Consider the following 20,627-nt stretch of genomic DNA (forward strand, 5'->3'; position numbering starts at 1 on the left):
CTAAGGAGTCCATGGAGCCGAGAAGAAGCGGAATCGGTGGGTGTTCATAGCATTAGATCTTGATTTTTTTGATTTAGGGCCCACATGTAATGGGACCCACTTGATGTACATTTTGTAATACATGGCCCATCTAAGGAGGGCTCATAGTGGCGGAGCCCCTCCCCTCCATCGTCCTTTCTCTCTCTCCTTCCCTCTCTCTTTTATTTTGTGTATGATGACCCACTTTGATGTATGATCCATGCCGTCCAACCAAGTGGACTAAACTGGGGGCCCACCCATGTGGACCCCACCTATCCACGCTGTCCGTTCTCGGACAAACCTAGACGGTGGGAAATCACAGATATCAGCTCGATCCAAACTTTAGTGGGCCACCATGTGGACCCACCAGATGTAAATGTTTCACCCATACCATCCAGTCCCTGGACGAGGACTGGACCCCAGCTTGATGTATGCATTCTATATCCAGGCCGTACGTCTGTCCGTCTAGGACGTGGGACCCACTCCACACGTGTTGCACGTGTGGAGGTGGGGCCCATCTTAATGTATGCATCTTAACCGTCCATCTGTGGATGAGCAGCATATTAGTTGTTGTGTTAATGTCAGCAAGTGCAGTGGGCCAGCTTGATGTATGTATTTTATACATACCGTCCATCCGTCTGGAGATGTGGGTCTACCCCACACGTGTGGCACGTGTGGGGGTAGGACCTACCTTGGAGCATGTGTTTTATCCAACCATCCAACTGATGGTACCCCACCATGATGTATCTGTTAAATCCCAGCCATCCATCTTTTGGACTGTGGGTCAGCAGCCACCATCTAGGTAACTATTGCATTGACGTCACAAGTTCTGTGGGTCCGTATGATGTATGTGTTGCATACAAACCGTCCATTTGAGGACGTCAGCAAGCTGGGCCTGATCATGAGGAGTGTGTTATATACACACTGTCCATCGGTTTTAAATCCAGACCGTTCATCTGTGAACCTGCTGATAGCGCTGTGTTGACATCAGCAAGTTTCATGGCTCTGATCATGAGGTATATGTTATATACTAACCATCCGTCCAGCTGGGACATGGCCCCCACTTCTGATATATGTGCCTTGCATCTGCACTATCCAATGATCTGAACTGTGAAAATCCATCTTAATGTATGTATTTTACCATGTCGTCCCGCATTGTAGCGTGTTGGCAGGTGAGGCCCACCTTGATACATGTATTTTATATACACACCATCCATCTGGACGGTGTTGTAAGGGCCGACCATGATGTATGTGCTTTGCAGCAATGTCTTCCATCTATTTTGTGGGACGGTGGGCCCCTTGATGCATGTGTTCTATATCCAGCCGTCCATTTATTTTTTCGTGGGATGGGTGGGACCCACTTTGAGGTATGTGTTGTATGCCCCACCCATCCATGTGGGGCTAGCTATGATGTATGGGTCTTATCCACATCGTCCAATACTCTGGATGGGTGGGGCCCTCCTTGAGATGTGTTGTATATTCACACCGTCCATCCACGTGGCCCCCACATGATGTACGTGTTTAATCCAAGCGGCCCATTATGATGTTTGAGAGGCCCATTGTAACATCTCGAAAAAATCCGTACAATTGCCCGAGTACCACCTCAAGCAGAAAGACCTAAGGACCACATTCTATAGTAATTTAAGCAGAAATTAATTAAGTACTAAACTGAATTAATCAGCGGATTTAGCTCATACCACCATTTACACAAACACCAAGACCCAAAACTCTCAATACTGCTAACTCAACACTACTTAAAAACCTAGGAGAAATTCCAAGAGCTTGTCGCTCTCGAGAGTATATTGAAACTTTGTATCGGACCTGAACTACATGTTGAAAGTCTGATGACCGCAAAACTATAGGGTTATGACCGTCTTACTGGGTTTGAGAACTATTGCGAGAATCGAACCCAAATAGTATCCAGAAATGCACAACTTGATCCCTAAGTAAAGTGTGTAAGAAACACAAATATCTTTAAAAAATGTAATGAAACTTAAGTAAATTGGGCCATTCGCTTACGTGCCAAATTGAAGATTTTGGATCGTCAGTTTCTGACCAAACTTCACCCATGGAAAAGGGAAATTTCGCTACACAAATCTGTATACTTGTGACCCCGATCGAGTAAGTTCGACCGTTGATCTGACACGGGTCCTTCACGGTCGATTAGCCTATCCAATCATGCCGAAATCACATCCTGGCATAGATCCATTGTCAGGAAACTTACCCTACGCCGTAAGTGAATAATAAGCCTCCCTATGTGCCCTATTTGTCGAAAATAGATGCACTTTGGATACAAACTAAGTATACCAGGGCCTTGGGGCCATTTACATCACTTCTGGGCCTATATATAGCCCTTAAACAACACCATTTCTATTCCATACGAATTTCTTTAACCCTAGGAGAGAGAAGAGAGAAAAGGAGAGAAAAGAAGAAGTAGAGGAGAGAGATTTTGGAAGATCATTGCTGGGATTCTCTCCCACTACTCCACACACTGAATCACCTTTCTATTACACTACCTAACCTGTTGCAACTACAATTTTGGGAAAGAAATCTAAACCTGAATGCCATAGTTAAGATCTAGAATGGTCATTTATCAACCTAGCTAACATATTTCACCATTTAGGTACCTGACGTTCCGTTTTCGGGAACGTAAAATTCGAACCGCATCTGAATCGAGTATTACGACGAAAGGTGCAGACTATAAATGTTTAGGTTATGATTTTCAATGCTTTTAATGTCAACTAATGATTTATGTTTGACTTGATTGCTTCCATATTATTTTAAATACGACGTATTCGATATATTATGCATGTGTGAACTATGTTGAATACAAGATGCATCCCATGTGTGTGTTGAAATGTTTAAATGAACAAGAAATTGTGATTTGTGCTTGCCATGACTGTTAATCTAGGATACATGTTTGTTGTATGCATGATAATCTCTTTGTTTAATGAATTGTCATAATATATGTCATAACTAATCTAGTCTATGTATTTGGTGAAGTGTAACTTAAGTGTTTAATAAAATGTCTGAATGAGAAAATGTTGATGATTTATATTTATTAAGTGTATTAAGATAGGATTCTTAATTACCTTAATCATATGTATAGTTTCTTTCATGTAATCATATTTGCCGCTACATAGTTTATGGATAAAATGCAAGTTCTTAGTGACATGTTCAATGTGCTTGATAAAATGTTCAAATGAGGAATTTATTTGGATTGTTTGTCAAATGCTGATATGATTATCACATGTGCTTACCTATTGCATCTAAGTAAGATTGAGGCTACAACATGGCTCAGGCAATCGGTAATAATCCTTGTACAGGTGGCTGAATTAGTCTTGCCACATTGGGTAACTCGACGAATCCGTGTCACACGGCGATTGCCAACAATGGTTAGGCCACAATGGGTGCTCATGTGCTCCATGTCGATTAAGTCAACATATGCCCGTACCAATCGAACTTACCAAATAAACTGATTGGACTATTGTGTGTTTACCATGTATGGACATCACTACTTGAATCTAAGGTACCACTTACTAATTTAAAAGCCCGTTTCAACCATGGTACCACGATCCGCTAAGACTCATGAGCCAGGCATGGTGGTATGGGACACCGTGGTCAAGCTGTCGGCCTACGCTGGGGTGACGAGCCTCCCCGTAATAACCAGTGAGTAATCCAGACTCGTGCGCCGAACATGGTGGTATGAGACACCGTGTTCTTGTTGTCGGCCTATGCTGAGGTGACGAGCCTCCCTGTAGTCACCGCGAGTATAAACTTTTGAATTTGCCTATCCACTACTTTTCATTAAGAGTGATGCCCTACAACTTGCCTATCGTTTGTGGTGAACTAGGATTAACGACCCTAGATGGATCTTCATTTAGGTTAATGATATGAAAGGAGGTACATTAGCTTCCCAAATCTGCTATATGAATAAGCTTAATTAAGTACTCGGCTAATACGACCATGCACCGCATTGCATGTGCTTTGGCAAGGAACTTGCACTTTAGGGAGGTTGTCATGCGTGAACTTGGTTGTCGGAGTCGCTTGTGAGGAAGCTTTGTGCAAGGGCATACATCATTACTGCATACCATCCCTGCATTAACAAGAGTAGTTAGGAAGTGATTATTGTATTGCTTTATCATTACTGCTTGATTGACTTGATAACATGTTAACCTTTGCCTTATAGTATTACTGAGTTGATCACTCACTCCCACCCTAGGATGGTGTTTTAAAACACCAACCAGACTCTATTGTAGATGCAGGTGAGGATGGAGTCTATGCAGCTGAGTTGGACTACATAGATGAGGAGGAATTCTCCTATGTTCAGCTATTAGGCTGGTCTACGTAGACCTTGTTCTGATTCGACGGGTTACAAGGACACACAGATTAGTTGGACACCTTACATTTTGACATTTTGTATATTTTGAAACAACCCTTGTATATATTAAACCCTATTACATCGTCATACTTTGGAGGTTGTAAAACATTTACCGTTCTGATATATATGTGTTTCAGTCTTCCGCTTGCTAAATTTAATTATATTTGGAGTATGATATGATGTTTTAGTATAATTCCACTCATGTTTAATACATTGATATGGAAAACATCTAAACATCATTATTCATGTTGCATAAGTGATGCGTTGGATCTCAAGAGTAGAGCTTTGCTCGACCCTCGAAATTAAGGGCGTTACAAGTTAGTATCAGAGCATGATTTAGATTAAAATGGACTTGGGTTATAGGTAACATGACGCACTTTAAACGCACTCTAACTTAGGAAGGGGGCGATGAAATATAGAAATAATCGTAGGATCCTAAAGTTTTGCCGACGGGTAAGATTGACCATTGTAATGTAGCCCGTATGCGCCTAAGATCATGTGAATTGATCTCAACCCCTTTTTGGCCATCAATCGACGGGTTTGAACTATAAATAGACGAATCCCAAACTTGAAAAAAACCAAAGGGCGCGAATATGCGCGTATTGAATGTCGAAAGTGGACCTTACGAGCATAGGGGCCCAAACTGCGAAATACCGTGGGACCCATAGGGTCCCCACGCATATTCGGCACCCTGGGAGGGGATGGCCACTGCCGAACACCCAGGGGGGGAGGGGAGGTGGCGGCCGCAGTGGCACCGCGGCAGCGGCGGCGCGCCGCCCACAGGCCATGTATGTGGGGCCCTCCCACATGTGGGACCACTCACTTAGCCCCTCTCATTACCCCTTTTCTCATTCCATCCCATTTCAAACCCTCTAAACCCCCCAAAACCCCATTTTCTCTCTCAAATCCCCATTCCATGCACTCAAAGCTCCTTTTTCTTCTTCATTTCACACCCATCCTCCACCATTCTCTCAAAACTATTCCTTACAACTCTCCATCTTCCTTATTTCCCCTCATTTGAGTACAAAACCCACATTTTTGTGTCTTATAACTTTCAAACTTCCCAAACCACTTCATTCTACAAGCTTTTCCACTTCCATGGTGCTCTTTGATCTAGTTACTGCCATTTTCTTCATCTCAATGCTCCTTGCCCTTATGGGAAAGAGAGGAGCGGCACCGGATGAGGCTGGGCCAAGCCGTTCAAGCTACTCGAAGAAGAAGGCGAGCGCTGAGGCTAGTACAAGTGCCGAGAGGGAGTGAAGATCGAAATGGGATCTCGATCCTCAAATCCCGCTCGAAAGATCTCTACCGGCAGGCACCAGACTTGGTAAGTTTCATGACCGCAAGGTCGTATTTGAAGCTCATGTTGATGAGAAACTATTTGGATTGTATCTAATTATTAACCTTCTGTTGGAGACCGAGTGGGGTCCCATGTTTGAAGGGAAGGCCCATACAAGTGAAGGCACCGTACGAGCCTTCTATGACCACATACGGAACCCACTACTAGAGCCTCTTCAGTTTACTATCCCTTTGGGGAGGTAGGAAGCCATAGTCAATGTGGATGTGATGGCCCATATTATGGGAATTGAGCATGGTGTGGTACATGCAAGTGCAACTCATCTCACTAGTAGACGAGAGAAAGATCACCGCACACATTTTCTTTGTGGTCGATTGGCTCATTGGAGGTGAGATAATAACCTCGTGTTGATTAAGATGACGGCAAACTTCTGCCTACTCCACCACATATGCACGTACAACGTGTATCCTAGGTGGAGTAACCGTTCAGAATGTACTCGCCTTATGGTGGACTTCCTGTACAAAGCTGGACAAGGAGATAAGCTGTGCTTGCCTACTTTTTCCTTGTCACAGATAATCAGGATTGCACGCTCTACTCGGAGAGACGCCTCACTCCCATTCGGCCGACTTATCTGCAAGATTTCTCGTAACTTTGTTTTCAGACTTAATATAGATGACTTGCACCTATCCATTTCATCAGTGAGACTACACTCAACAATATGGGGATTGGCCCTAGGCAACGCCATGCCTGACTCGATGAGTATGGGGATGAAATAGAAGAAGAAAGTGAAAAGGACGATGAAAGTGAAGATGAGGAAGGAAATGAAGAGGAAGAAGGCAGTGGGAAAAAAGCAGTAAGGATGAAGAAGGAAGTGAGGAAGAAGAGCAAAAAAAGGTAGAGGAGACCCAAGACTCAGATGGGGGACCTCCCACTACACATGAAGACAACAATGATTGGGCCGCTTTAGAAGCCCGCATGGCCAAGATTGAAGAGAACCAGGCCGCCCTGAAGTAGGAGTTCAAGAAGAATCAGGCCTATCTGAAACAGAAATTTAAGAAAATGTCTCACACCTTGAAGACCCTCTTGTGCTGTATGTGGGATAAGGGTGTGCCTTCAGCCTCACCGAAATCAGAGGACTAGTCATGTGTTACAGTTGTCTTCTGGTTTTCTTTGTTTCTTGCTTTTCTTTATAATAGCCCTGGTCGGCTCAGTTAGATCTTAGAGTAGTTAGTGTTAAAGCTTTTGCTAAATTAGCTCACATGCATCTTCTATCATAATTCATGTAATATTGCGTCTCATGTATTGTGACAAGTTTTGGCTAAATGAAATGCATGAAGCTTCTTTTGATTTGGAATGTGTAAAATGTTTGAAAAAGCGGGTAATATTATCCTAATCTCACACATGTTGCACCCTATGTTGTATATAGGGAATGCCTCCTAAAAACACTCGGAATATATCACGTCTCGCACTTGGCGGATCGATTGATGGGCACTTCCCTCGAATGATAGCCAGACGGACTTTAGATTTGGGCCCAAATTTTGAGACAATGCCGGATTCACAGCTGGCCACTGACCCTATAAATGGGCCAACACCTAGTGCACCACCGGTTTTGGGATAGAACCGTGCGTCTACATCAATGCCACATATGCCTCAGGCGACCTCTCCCCCTGATAGGTTGAAGCAGATGATGCTCCTAATGCATCAACAGTAGCAAGTTTTGCCCACTATTGCGGGGGCCATTGCCCAAAACATGAACGTGGTCCCGCCTATGCCACTTGTGCAGCCTGCTGGAGCAATGAACACTAGTGGCTTGTTCAAGCGCTTTCAGCACTTCCGTCCTCCTACTTTTGAAGGTACTCACCAACCCGAGGATGCTGAGTATTAGTTGGATCGTATATCTAAGATGTTGAAGCGAAGCCGCTGCACTGTACTGAGGCAGAGCAAGTGGAACTTGTTACTTACATGTTCGAGAAGGAGGGCTAGTCTTTGGTGGGACAGCATCCCACGAACCGTCCCCACGGGATATGTGTGGACGTGGGACGCATTTGAGACCCGTTTCCATGGAAAGTATTTCTCCCTCACTTACCCAAATGAAAAGGAGGGTGAATTTCTTCACCTCTGACAAGGAGGAATGACTGTAGTTGAATACGAGAACCGTTTTACGGAGCTGGCCAGATATTCTTCATTAATCCTAGCAGACGAGCCGATGAGAATGCGACAATTTTCAAAGGGTCTGCGGCCTAATATCCGCACTAAGATGTGTTGCGCTAGCATTCCCAATTATGCTGAGCTAGTGAAAATGTCCCTACGAAGTGAGCAAGATGGAGACAGAGTGTTTCAGACACGTATACCAATGGGGCCAAGGCCTCGGCCTGAATTGCCGAACCGACCATTCTTCGGTAAGAGGCCGCGTGTAGATTCGCCTCCCAAGCTAATGGCTCCACCGACCCAGCAAAGGTGATCAGATCTTTGGTGCACCTACTGTAAGAAGACGGGCCATAATGAGCCCTTTTACTTTACTAAGATGAGGGACAATGGTTTTACGCCACCTCAGAAGATTAACCGCCAGCCACCACAAGTTATATCAACTCCACCTCTATGAGCAGCACCGCTAGCACAGCCATTTTACCGACCACCCGTACGTCAAAATAGACCGCCATAATGACCTATGGCAGTGCAACCAAATCATCCACAACAAGCTCGTGTACATGCACTTGCAACTGAAGCATCTGAGTCAGCAACTGCAGTACCATTAGCTTTCAAAATCACTGCTCATATCCAAGGTACACTAGTTTTTCTGTTGGTGGACACTAGGTCCACCATATCAATGATCACATACTCTACAGTTAAGCAATTAGGGCTAAACACTACCCCTATGGTTGGGGTGAGAGTCATCGTAGCAGCAAGAACTTTTACTGACACCACTAAGCTTTGTAAGAATTGCCTGATAGACTTAGGAAGCAGGGTAGTGTGCATGGCCTGATTATCACCACGATATATCATTATGACATCATCCTCGGCATGGATTGACTCACTAAGATGAAGGCCAAAATGACTATGAAACCAGATTAGTGACGGCACATGGTCCCTAGGGCACAACCTTCACTTTCCCAGTTCAGGTCAGTTGCCCTTTCCACGTCCATTGTTACGCTTCCTTATTGAAAAATGTTCAGGGTTCGACACTTGGGAACACACTAGTAGCCCAAGACTTCACGAACTTGTTCAGAAAGATCCCTGGGCTACCTCCTCAGTACAAGATCGATTTTACCATCGACCTAGTGGTGGGTGCGACACTTATCTCTTTACCGACGTATCACATGCCTCCATGTGAAATGAAGGAGTTGAGGAAACAGATTGATAATCTGTTGAATTCAGGTTTCATACGACCAAGCATATCTCCTTAGGGAGCACTTGTGTTGTTTGTAAAGAAGAAAGATGGATCGCTGTGATTGTGTATTGATTATCGCACACTGAATCACATCACCGTCAAGAACAAGTATCTTCTGCCCAGGATAGATGACCTATTCGACTAGTTGAAAGGGGCACAATATTTCTCTAAAATTGACCTACAGTCCTCGTATCATCAGTTGTGCGTCAGAAATGAAGACGTGCAGAAAACAGCATTCAGAACCAGTTTTGGGCACTACGAGTTCCTCGTGATGCCATTTGGGCTTACAAATGCACCGGCCGTGTTCATGGACCTTATTAATCGAGTGTTATGGCCGTATCTGTACCATTTGTCATTGTGTTTATAAATGACATTTTGATATACTCCGAGAGTCGGAAGGATCACGAAGAACACCTGCAAGTAGTCTTTGATACTCTCAGGAAGAATCAATTGTTTGCACAATACTAAAATGCGACTTCTGGAAAGAAGAAGTCAAGTTTCTAGGACACGTGGTGTCCAAGGAAGGAATTTTCGTGGACCTTGCCAAGGTGAGCGCGGTACAGGACTGAGAACAGCTCGGCTCGGTTATAGAAGTGAAGAGTTTCCTCAGACTTGCCGGCTACTATCGCCGATTTATTAAAGATTTTTCCAAGATAGCCAAACCGTTGTCTCAACTCACTCGAAAAGATCTTAAGTTTGCCTGGAACGAGAAAGTAGAAGCAGCCTTTCAGGAATTAAAGGATAAGCTGATGTCCGCACCCGTGCTAGTATTGCCAGAGTAAGGGGTTAGATATACTATATACACCGATGCGTCTCATGTAGTTTGGGTTGTGTACTTATGCAAAAGGATAGAGTGATTGCCTATGCATCATGACAGTTGAGGAAACACGAAGAAAACTACCCCATGACGACCTAGAATTAGCGGCGCATTAAAGCTTTGGAGACATTACCTCTATGGAGAGGACTTCGAACTCTTTTGTGACCACAAAAGCCTCAAATACATCTTTACTCAGAGAGACCTGAACATGAGGTAATGACGTTGGATGGAAACCTTGAAAGACTCCAAGTTTAAGGTCTCCTACCATCCTGGTAAGGCCAACCTTGTCACCGATGCGTTGACCTGTAAGAAGACAATAGAATTTGCAGCTCCGCTGATGATAGAAGAGTGGAATATGGTAGAGTTTGTGCGAGGCTTCGAACAGAAGCTTACAGTAGAGGAGCCGTTCGAGAGCGTCGCACACATCCATGTACAGCCACTCACTGATGACCGAATCATTGTGGCTCAGAAAGAAGATGAACTATTGGTGAAAATGAGAGAACAAGCGATAGTGAAGAATCCGAATGGAGAGTTGGCTCGAACGGAGGTTTACGATATCGTGGCTGCCTATGCATCCCAAACTCCATGACTTGAGAAAGGAAGTCTAGAAGCCTCTCACAATTCAAAGATGGCGATGTATCCTTGTAGTACGAAGATGTATCGAGACATGAAGCGTTCATACTGGTGGGACAACATGAAGGCATAAATAGTAGACTTCGTGTCCCATTGTCTTACATGCCAACAAGTTAAGGCCGAACATCGCCGACCCCCTGGTTTACTTCAGCCCATGCCCATAACTGAATAGAAATGAGATTTCATATCTATGGATTTCATTTCTGGGTTACCGAAGACGAGAAAGGGGGAGACCGATGATGAAATCGGCCCATTTTCTCCCAATTAGAATTTCTAATTCGACAGATGATCTAGCCAAGCAGTATATTAAGGAGATAGTATGACTACATGGAGTTCCTATGGAGATTGTATCGGACCGAGACACACAATTCATGTTTATTTTCTGGACTTGAATCCAAGAAGCAATGGGAGTGCAACTGAAGTTCAGCACCGCGTTCCACCCACAAACTGATGGGCAAACAGAATGAGTAAATTAGATATTAGAAGATATGTTACAAGTGTGTGTGCTTGATTTTAAGGATAGTTGGGATGACTGTCTCCCTTATGCCGAGTTTGCTTATAACAACAGCTTCCAAGCGAGCATTGGCATGGCTCCCTATGAGGCATTGTATGGGCGCCCACGTCAAGCTCTACATTGTTGGACAGAAGTTAGCGAGAAGAGCTTGGTTGGCCCAGATTGTACTAACCTTAGAAAAGATCAAAATTATCAGGCGTCGACTTCTTGCAGCCCAGAGTAGACAGAAGAGCTACGCCGATACAAGACAGCGACAGCTGAAATTTAATGTTTTGGACCATTTATTCCTAAAGGTTTCCCCAATGAAGGGAGTACTTCATTTTGACAAGAAAGGAAAACTCACACCACGATTTATTGGTCTGTTCCAGATTCTAAACCGAGTGGGTGTGGTAGCATACTGCCTTGCTTTGCCCACACCACTCGCAGGTGTGCACAACGTGTTCCATGTATCAATGTTGAAGAAATATGTTCCTGACCCTTCCCATATTATCAAATGGGAGAAAGTATAGCTAAGTGAAGATGTTACCTATGTGTTGTGACCAACACGTGTTTTAGATAGGAAGGAACAAGTGCTACGTAGCAAAGTGATCCCACTCCTGAAGGTACTATGGACACACCATACTGAGGAAGAGGCTACTTGGGAAACGGAAGCCAAGGTCCATAAGAACTACCCTCAGATCCTCGAGGAGTACGAAAAGGTACTAATTTTGGGGATGAAATTTTTTCTTTAAGGGGGGTAGATTGTAACATCTCGAAAAAATTCGTACAAAGGCTCGAGTACCACCTCAGGCAGAAAGACCTAAGGACCGTATTCTGTAGTAATTTAAGCAAAAATTAATTAAGTACTAAACTAAATTAATCGGTGGATTTAGCTCAGACCACCATTTACACAAACACTAAAACCCAAAACTCTCAATGCCGCTAACTCAACACTACTTAAAAACCTAGGAGAAATCCCAAGAGCCTGTCGCTCTCAGGAGTACATTGAAACTCCGTATCGGACCTGGACCACACGTCAAAAGTTCGATGACCGTGAAACTATAGGGTTATGATCATCTTACTGGGCTTGACTACCATCGCAGGAATCGAACCCAAATGGTATCCAGAAGTGCACAACTAGAGCCCTGAGTAAAGTGTGTGAGAAACGCGAATATCTTTAGAAAACGTAATAAAACTTAAGTAAATTAGGCCATTCACTTACGTGCGTAATTGAAGATTTCAGACCATCAGTTTTTGACCTGACTTCACCCATGGAAAAGGAAAATTTTGCTGCACAAATCCGTATACTTGTGGCCCCGATCGAGTAAGTTCGACCGTTGATCTGACACGGGTCCTTCAGGGTCGATCAACCTATCCAATCCCGCTGAAATCACATCCTAGCATAGATCCATTGTCAAGGAACTTACCTTATGCCGTTAGTGAATAATGGGCCTCCCTATGTGCCCTGTTTGTCAAAAACAGACGCCCTTTAGATACACACTAAGTATACCAGGGCCTTAGGGCCATTTACATCACTTCTGGGCCTATATATAGCCCTTAAACCACCTCATTTCTATTCCATACGAATTTCTCTAACCTTAGGAGAGAGAAGAGAGAAAAGGAGAGAAAAGAGGAAATAGAGGAGAGATTTTGGGAGATCATTGCTGGGATTCTCTCCCACTACTCCAAGTACTAAATCACCTTTCTATTATGCTACCCAACCCATTTCAACTACGATTTTGGGTAAGAAATAAAAAACCCTAATGTCGCAGTTAAGATCTAGAATGGTCGTTTGTCAACCTAGCTAATAGATTTCACCATTTAGGTACCCAACGTTCCGTTTTCGGGAACATAGAATTCGAACCGCGTCCGAATCGAGTATTCCGACGAAAGGTGCAGACTTTAAACGTTTAGGTTATGGTTTTCAATGCTTTCAATGTCAGCTAATGATTTATGTCTGACTTGATTGCTGCTATATTATTTTAGATACGACATATTCGATATATTATGCATGTGTGAACTATGTTGAATACAAGATGCATCCCATGTGAGTGTTGAAATGTTTGAATGAACATAAAATTGTGATTTGTGCTTGCCATGACTATTAATCTAGGATACATGTTTGTCGTATACATGATGATCTCTTTGTGTAAGGAATTGTCATAATATATGTCGTAACTAATCTAGTTTATGTATTTGGTGAAGTGTAACTTAAGTGTTTGATAAAATGTCTGAATGAGAAAATGTTGATGATTTGTATTTATTAAGTGTATTAAGATAGGATTCTCAATTACCTTAATCATATGTATAGTTTCTTTCGTGTAATCATATTTGCCGTTACACAATTTATGGATAAAATCAAGTGCTTGGTGATATGTTCAATGTGCTTGATAAAATGTTCAAATGAGGGATTTATTTGGATTGTTTTTTAAATGCTGATATGATTATCACATGTGCCTACCTATTGCATCTAAGTAAGATTGGGGCTACAACGTGGCCCGGACAATCGGTAATAATCCTCGTACAGGTGGCTGAATTAGTCTTGCTACATTGGGTAACTCGACGAATCCGTGTCGCTTAGCGATTGTCGATAATGGTTAGGCCAGAAGGGGTGCTTATATGCTCCATGTCGATTAAGTCAACGTGTGCTCATACCAATCGAACTAACCAAACAAACCGATTGGCCTATTGTGTGTTTACCATGTATGGACATCACTACTTGAATCTAAAGTACCACTTACCAATGTAAAAGCCCGTTTCAACCATGGTACCACGATCCGATAAGACTCATGAGCCGGGCATGGTGGTATGGGACACCATGGTCGAGCTGTCGGCCTACGCTGGGGTGACAAGCCTCCCCGTAGTAACTAGTGAGCAACCCAGACTCGTGCGCAGGGCATGGTGGTATGAGATACCGTGTTCGAACTGTCGGCCTATGCTGAGGTGACGAGCCTCCCTGTAGTGACCGCGAGTATAAACTTTTGAATTTGTCTATCCATTGCTTTTCATTAGGAGTGATGCCCTATAACTTGCCCATCGTATGTGGTTAACTAGGATTGACGACCCTAGATGGATCTTCATTTGGGTTAATAATATAAAGGGAGGTAACTTAGCTTCCCAAATCTGTTGTATGAATAAGCTTAATTAAGTACTCGGCTAACACGACCATGCATCGCATTGCCTGTGCATTGGCGAGGAAGTTGCACTTTAGGGAGGTTGTCATGCGCGAACTTGGTTCTCAGAGTCTCTTGTGAGCAAGCTTTATGCGAGGGCATACATCATTACTGCATACCATCCCTACATTAACAAGAGTAGTGAGGAAGTGATTGTTGTATTGCTTTATCATTACTGCTTGATTGACTTGATAACATGTTAACCTTTGCCTTATAGTACCGTTGAGTTGATCACTCACTCCCACCCTGGGACGGTGTTTTAAAACACCAACCAGACTCTGTTGTAGATGAAGGTGAGGACGGAGTCTATGCAGCTAAGTTGAACTTCATAGATGAGGAGGAGAAATTCTCTTATGTTCAGCTATCAGGCGGGTCTACATAGACCTTGTTCTGATTCGATGGGATTATAGGGACACACGGATTAGTTGGACACCTTACATTTTAATATTTTATATATTTTGAAACAACCCTTGTATATATTAAACCCTGTTACATCATCATACTCTGGAGGTTGTAAAACATTTACCGTTCTGATATATATGTGTTTCAGTCTTCCGCTTGCTAAATTTAATTATATCTGGAGTATGATATGCTGTTTTAGTATAATCCCGCTCATGTTTAATACATTGACATGGACAACATCTAAACATCATTATTCATGTTACATAAGTGATGTGTTGGATCTCGGGAGTAGAGTTTTGCTCGACCCTTGAAATCCGGCGCGTTACACCCATGGATGTGGCCCATTGAGATGTATTTGAGGCCTGACATGATGTATATTTAGCCCATGTGATGAGGCCCATTGTGATTTATATTAAGCCTGTGTGAGTGGCCCATTGCGATGTATATTAGGCCCGTGTGAGAGGCTTATTGCAATGCATATGTGGCCTATGTAATGTGGCCCATTGTGATGTGTATTAAGCCCATGAGATACGGCCCATTGCGATGTGTAAGGCCCATGTGACGGGGCCCATTATGATGTATATGAGGCCCATGTGATGCGGCCCATTGTGATATGTGAGGCTCATTATGTTGTATGTGAGGCCCTTATGTGAGGCCATAGACCCCACTATATGTTTGGCTCTATGAGGCCACTCCTTGGGAGCAATGTTGGTTGAATCTCCATATTGATGGGCAATGATGGTTAAATGTCCACATTGTGACATTCCCTTAGGCCTCGTTAGGCCCATTCTTGATATGAGTAAGCCGTCTAGGCCCATCCTTGTATGAGGAGAGTACATCATCATCATATAACATGCTTAGTATAGCTCCACGATCCATGCCCATGTGCATCATATGTATGCTTGATATGAGGAGTGATTGATTATAGCACATGCCATTAGGTAGATTATTATGGGACTCCCTGAGAGATGGAGTTGCCTCACATGAGCGTGCAGTACGCGTAGATTTGATACATGACTGGATGGTATGACTCATGCATCTCGCATTTTGTGATATGACCACCATACGCCCTAGTGACATCAGGGCTATGGCCTCCACAGGCATCTCGTGAATGGCCAGATGGGACACCAAAAATGTTTGGTTCGAGCATCTGGGCATGTTGGATGTCCGTGGGTGAAAGTTCTTAAACCTCCGTGGCCAGGAGATGCTCCAACGTCTAGACTGAGTGGATATACATGAGCGCCCGATTGCCAAATACTAGTAGGCTGCATCTCCCATTGTGTCATGGTCGGTTGGAGGGGGATGTGGCCTTATCTACCAAAGTGAGGGGGCTGTAAGCTAGGCTGAGTTTGACCAGCTCCTAAATGGGTCTGCTATCGATGAGCTGGGTAGGCATTGGTATACTGCTGGTAGGCGAGTAGTGAGGTCTTTTCCACTTGCATGGCTGTGCAGCTAGGGAGGCGGCATCCAGTGTGGAGTTTATTAGACCCCGATGATGATCTCAGAGATGCACGGTATTGATATGTGGACTTATTGAGCAAGAGTTGCATACTCATCATTTTACTCATTCACTATCCACTCGGGCTGGTGGTGCGCAACTAATTGTTGTGTACGTTCACAATGGCCAGGATTTCGGTTGGGGCGCGTGACCAACCTGAGATCAGGAGTTTACAACATTGAACCTAGCTATCCAAATTTAGGTATAGGACTAGTTTGGATAGAAGTCCCTTGTGATGGACCCCATAGCATGCAATACTACATACTATCATCCCAACCTCACACTCCAGCTTGGTCATTTCATTCGCACTGCATATTACATTGCATCCTCAGTATATGATATTTGGTTTACTATGTCTCCGCATTGCATAACTGATCTACATTGCTTCCTTAGTATATGTTATTGGCTTATTATGTTTTTTATATCGTATAGCCTGGATAAGGCTGATGGTATTTATGTACTTACCAGCATGTTTCCGCATTCCTCTGATATTGCATACTTGACACTTACCTTACGCACACACTTTCACCACCCTCTAAGCTTTCTATAAGCTTATGCATGATAGATGCGTGCAGGTGGCGTTAGGTCGCAGTAGCATTGAGCTTGGAGCATGCAGCTGTCTCTGGAGCTTTGATTTTCGATATATGTATTTCCCTTTCAGCACTGTATTCAACTATTTATATTAGTGGATATGTGATGATGATGTTGCCTTTGTGATTTGGATAAGCTTGTGGTTATGCTTCTTATGAGATATATGTACGTTGAAAAATCCTCCTTGCAGGATCCCAGGATCGGAATCTGGCATATGGGCACCGGGAGGTGAGAACGGAGTACTACGGAGGCTGTTGGCACCGGATTCGACGATCAGGAATTTTGTGAGCCCGGTTTCTGAGTTTGGGGCGTGACAGATGAGGTCCATGGGATGTGGCCCAATTTTGATGTGATGAGGCCCATGCGATGTGGCCCATTGATATATATTGAGCTCATGTGATGAGGCCCATTATGCTGTATATGTGGCCCATGAGTGAGGTCCGATGTGTTGTATATGAGGCCCATATGATGAGGCCCAATATGTTGTATATGAAGCCCATGTGATGAGGCCATTATTATGTATATGTGGCCCATGAGTGAGGCCTAATGTGTTGTATATTGAAACGGCTTAATTATATGTCCTAGAGGGGGGGGGGGGGGGGGGTGTAAATAGGACTATGCCAAGTTAAAATAATAACAGCGGAGTAAAAGAGTATTATAGCCAAATAAAGGAAATCAATTCACAATGCTGAAATAAAAAATAGCCTTAATAATCAAGTATTGAGACGTTGATATAAATGTTGTTCTAAGGACAACCTTACACTATAAAACCAAGGGTTTATGGCAGGATAACCTTATTTCTAGAACGTTCTTTGTATCAAAAACTCAAACTAAAAAGGAAATAAAAGAAATTGCAAGAAATAAATTCTAAACTATTGCAACATTCCCACAATGCTAGAAATGTAAATATTACAACATTCACATCCACACATACATCCCCCAAAATTAAATAATAAAAGATATAGAAATTAAACAAACATTCAAATCACACGACACAAGAAATTATAGTGGTTCACATGTGTGTACACCAACTGTTAAACAACAACCACATAACTACTCCACTCCCAATTTCCTCACACAAGGGATATTAGCGTTCACTATCAAAATAGATTTCACAGGTTCACCTAAAACCTTCACAATTGTGTCTTTTAAATGGGCTTACACAATTCAAAAACCCCTCTTTCTGAGTTTTCTGGCTTTCCTCAGATAACCAGTACAATGAGATTTTTCTGGCGAATCCCAAAAGAAACCAAAAAGAATGTAAATTACAATAATGTAAAATACCTGGATTTCTCCTTTTCTTTGAAGCAGCCCGGAAGAACCAGTCTGAGTAGAAGTTCGAATATAGAAGTTCAATGTCCAATACTCACTTTAAAATGGTTCTAGGTTCTAATTAATTTTAAATTAAACCAGTTGGGCTTAGCTTTATTTGATTTTGATTCCAAGAAGACAGAATACAGAAATTCCTCTTTCTAATCAGATTGGAATGTAGAAACAAAATCAAATGCATAAGCTAACAAAAAAAGAATATTAAATATGCACAAAGTAGCTTAAAATGAACACAAACTTATCTCAGAGTGAAGCCTTAAATTTTTTTGAATTGAGTTATCAATCTCTGAAATTCATGCTCTATTTATAGATGTAAAAACCTCGTCTACGATTGGTCTTGAAAACACTTGGACTGATCGTAGAACCAACGACATTTTGAAAATTTGAGCGCTATCTAAAAAAAATCGTTCTACGACTAGTCTTAGGATGTTTACGACTGGTCTTAGATGATCCACGACCGGTCATAGCAAACCCAGGACTGGTCATAGGAAACTAGGATTGGTTGCTGTAGTTTTAGTCATAGAACCAGGACTGGTCATGGGATGAGTCGTGCACTGTTCACACGGCCGGTCAACCAGGTCTCAGGACAGGTCATAGCACAACCATAAAATTTTAAAAAATTACAACAACTTATGAGTGGTCGTGGAATTTCTTGGACTGGTCGAACCAGTGCTAGGACTAGTCGCACAAGGTCCAGGACTAGTCTTAGAACAGACCAAAATTATTTAAAAAGATTCAACTTGAATTATGTATACAAAATGGCCTACCCTAAGGTCAAACTAAGGTCTATCATACCTGGGACATGAAGTATGAACATTGAAACTTCATTCAATCAGAAGATGGTTGACCTTTGAACCTTATGAAGCTTGAGATCTTTACTTGATGTAGCTTGATCCTGAGATCTTCTAAAAGCTTGGATTTGTCTTCTTAGGTTGTACTTCATTTTGAGTTGAACATCTTCTTTAGACTTGAACAAGCACTCTTCTTATCGATGTAGTTTTGAATATTGAAGCTTACAGAAGAGGACCAAGCATGATCGTGCATTTCTTGAAGTAGATCACCGTACTTGACTTGAAGCATTGATGCAGTGTCTTGAACATTCATATAGCAACAAACTACACAAGACACATATAGAGGTTTTGGCACAACAAAATTTGACAACCAAAGGAGCATGAGACCATAGCACTTATAATCACCCCCTTTGTCAAATTTGTGACAAAACACACTCAAATAAAAATAAGAGAAGCACAACACATACTTAACAAAGAATCATGCACCAGTTATAGCAGAAAACCAGTTATAGCCTGGTTAAAGAATCATGCATCAGTTGTCATAAACTAACACACAACATTCATCTAGAGGCACTCCTCTATACTTACTCCCCCTAAGTAGCATACATAAAAAATTAGCTGCTACTAATCCATATCCATCTCCATTTCATAACCATAAGCAATCAAACTAAAAGCTTCTCCCCCTTTTTGTCACAAAATGACAAAGGAAGAATAAATGGACAAGAATAATAAATAAGAGAGTAATAGATGAAATAACTAGGCAAGATATGAGAAAAAGATAAGCACAAGTAAAATCCACATTTCATAATCCAGTTCAATCTAAAGATAGATAAAAACAGTCTTACAAACTGAGAGAGAGCAAAGTAGTATAGAAGTTATTACAAACCATCACAGAAAAACATTTAGTCAGATCCAGAAGAGGGAGCAGGAATAGATGGATCAATTTTGTGTAAACCCTTAGTAACACGCCTCATATACTTGCGCAGATAAGCAAATTGAGATGATTGTGTTACACATAATTGAGCTATCTCTTCCTTAAGAGAATTCAACCTCTCATCAACATCAGAAGGATGAAAATCTGGATCATTTCCAGAGTCTGATCCCAGTTCATCAAAAATATCATCCATATCAACATCGTTAGGAGGAAGATTCCCAGCTTCTGCTTCATTCCCTGCTTCAGCACCACTACCACCAACATCCACTTGGCCAGGAGCCAATTCCAATTTCATCTTGTTAATATTTGTGTTGTTGAATATAAGATGATGGATAGGTGCGTCTCCAACAGGCATAGCCACGAGCATGTGAGTGGCTAAAACAATCATAAGATAGACAAATGGAATATCACTATGACCTGGATGGAGACAAAACTGAATGATGGAATGACAGATTAAAGAAGGCAGACAGATGCTTACACCAGAGATGACAAAATGCAAAACACGAATCATAAAAGCAGTTAGTTCTGTTTTGTTACCAGAACGCGGGTACGGATTTGAAATAAAGATTCTGTGAAGAACTCTCATGCCCTAAACTCGGAAACCGGGCTCACAAAATTCCTGATCGCCAAATTTGGCACTGACAGCCTCCGTAGAAGCCCACTCTCGGCTCCCTGTGCCCATTCACTAGGTTCCAATCCTGGGATACTACGAGGAGGATTTTCAACATTAGATTGATTCGTAATAAGCATAACCAAAGGCATAACCCACAAACAACAACTAAAAACTTCATCCCATTTCCACTATGATAAAAAACTTTATAAGTACAATGAGCATAAAGGGAAATACAATGATAATGGACAAAGACTCTAAGATGATTTGCT

The sequence above is a fragment of the Magnolia sinica genome, chromosome 18 (assembly GCF_029962835.1).
Source record: "Magnolia sinica isolate HGM2019 chromosome 18, MsV1, whole genome shotgun sequence".
In the NCBI taxonomy this organism is placed as follows: domain Eukaryota; kingdom Viridiplantae; phylum Streptophyta; class Magnoliopsida; order Magnoliales; family Magnoliaceae; genus Magnolia; species Magnolia sinica.